Source organism: Dipodomys spectabilis, unplaced genomic scaffold (assembly GCF_019054845.1).
Source record: "Dipodomys spectabilis isolate Male_0828 unplaced genomic scaffold, ASM1905484v1 ptg000277l, whole genome shotgun sequence".
Taxonomy (NCBI): Eukaryota; Metazoa; Chordata; class Mammalia; order Rodentia; family Heteromyidae; genus Dipodomys; species Dipodomys spectabilis.
The window spans coordinates 150,454-152,726 of record NW_024870954.1 but is presented as its reverse complement, the minus strand read 5'-3'; the positions used below and the strand labels follow the sequence as shown (position 1 = coordinate 152,726).

Here is a 2,273-nt window from a genome sequence, read left to right as displayed (position 1 = left end):
CACTAAAACTGCTTTCTAGGTGAGAGCTTGGTTAGCCTCCAGCTTCTCCTCTGCCATCTTCCTCCGACTCTTATGGAATTTTTCTATTTAACATTTGTGACCTTAGCTTGCTATGGTGGTGCATGTTCAGGAGGCAGAAGATCATGAATTCAAATTTTGTTTCTCAAAAACAAGCAAAAAACAAAAGCAAAACATCCCTGGACCTCGACTGTCTGTGGGTAGCTGAGTACCAAAAGTGAAGTGGTGTGTGGGGAAGGCCACGGTGAGCACTGCGGACTGTGTGGTCCTCATCTCCACCCCAGTCCCTGCAGCCACCACAGGCAGTACCTCAGGACGAGCTACCTGCCACCATCCAGCTTCCTGTGTGTCAGGCAGGAGTTTGTCTTCACAAACCCAGCTTGGCGTACCTTATCCTACTGTGTGAGATGGTCACCTTGTGTGGAACTTCCTGGGGAAATGGGCCACTTTCCCAGCTCTTAATATCTTCCTCTGGTCCCACATTAAGCTGGGTGCATCTTGTGCTTAGCCATCACTGCCAAATAGGAAGATAAGGGTGACTTCTCTGAGTCACATCTCCTTGTTGGTGGAATCAGTGGTGCCCAAGTCCTCAGGCCAAAGCCTAGAAAAAGCATTTCCTCACCTACACTCATCTTAATGCCCAAACCCTGAGTGGGTCTTAGAGGCTGTAACTGCAGACCGGGCTTCTCCTTCTGGCATGTCTTGCTGTGGCCCACTGAGACCAGACATCTGGAAGCCACTTCACTGACTTTGTTCTGTGTTTCTCGTGAGCTTCTGTTACATTTAAAAATTATAGTCTGTCATCATAGCCTGTTTTTCCCACAATCCAATCCCTCACAACTCTGTTCACATAGGCCTTTCTCTCCTGCCCTGAGCACTGTACCCCCTACCCCTCCTGCACCCCTCCCTGCAGGGCCATGGCATCTGTTGTATTTTCTGTCTCAGGCTTCCCAGTACCATCATACAGACTTCCCTTGTCATCCACTCTCTTCTCAAACCTTCCAAGGAGACCCCTCCTGACTGCTCAGGTGTTGTTTTCTAACTTTATTTTCTTCCCTCACAGCACCTATTCCCACTTCCAATCACACCATCAAGTAATTCCCTACTTGTTTTTGTTCTTTATTGGAGTGAGGCTTCACAGGAAAGAGAACTCACAGCTCTTGTTCATGATTGTGTGGGCGGTGAGCTCCTAACAGGCACCAGCAAGTGTTTCTTATATTAATCCATTTCACTGAAAGCCCTGCTATTCCTCCCTACACTCTCAGAGGTCAGGAACCCTAAAGGATATTACAGAGGGGCAATTCTAGAGCAGAGGTTAGAAGAGAACTCAGTGCACAGACTGGGACCTGCACTTTGTGCTGCTTGACTCATACCTTTTCTTAAATCTCTCAAGAGGCAAATCAATGTATTTTAAAAGATAATTACCATTTGTTTATTCCTAAACTTATGAAACCTAGAATAATTTTCTTTATCTTTGACACAGAGAGAGCTGTTTTGGCAGCTAATGTTGACTGTGGAATGATTTTGACAATAAATGATTATCCTTGCATTAATACTTGAATTGGTTTAACAAGATATATTTTACATTTTCCATCAACTTTTGGATTGGAATCCAAGAAAAAAATACACCAGCAAATTACATTTCATGAATGAGATGGTTTATTTAGAACAACTTGGTGTTAAAGCATGAAGCCCATGTCTGGGCTGAGTCCTAAGGAGCCACACTCCCAAGGCACTGCACCCCTGGGGGTTTACAATGCCCAGAAGCATTATTGCAGCCTAATGAAATAAATGTTGGTAGTTTAATGTCCAGTTTTAATGAACATTAAAATATTGCTGTGCTCACTTCAGCACACTACTAAAATTGTCATGATACAGAAGATTATCATGGCCCTGAATAAGGATGACATGAAAATTTGTGAAGTGTCCCATATTTTTAGGGAATGACAGAAATGGTGGGACAAAGGGTAAACCAATTCAACAGTGATACTCACTAGAAACTATGTTGGAAATAACCTTTACACTTGAAGGGTCAGGGGGTCAGGAGGGGAAAGAGTGGGAGAAAAATGAGGGAGAAGATAACACTGTTCAGAAAAAAAGGTACTTATTACCTAACTTATATAACTACAACCCCTCTTTGCATCACCTTCACAATAAAATGAATTAAAAATAATAAAATATTGCTGACTTATTTAGGGATAAATAAGTCTCACCATTTTTATTCAATAAGCATTCATTTGGTTGATATTGTCAGA

General features: G+C 42.8%; 1 non-coding gene across 1 annotated transcript; it reads left to right on the top strand.

The window, feature by feature from the left end:
* Nucleotides 1-1,852: 1,852 nt before the first annotated feature.
* Nucleotides 1,853-1,956, top strand: LOC122126421. The gene has a single exon (XR_006150922.1). It is a non-coding gene; the product is annotated as a U6 spliceosomal RNA (small nuclear RNA).
* Nucleotides 1,957-2,273: the final 317 nt, after the last annotated feature.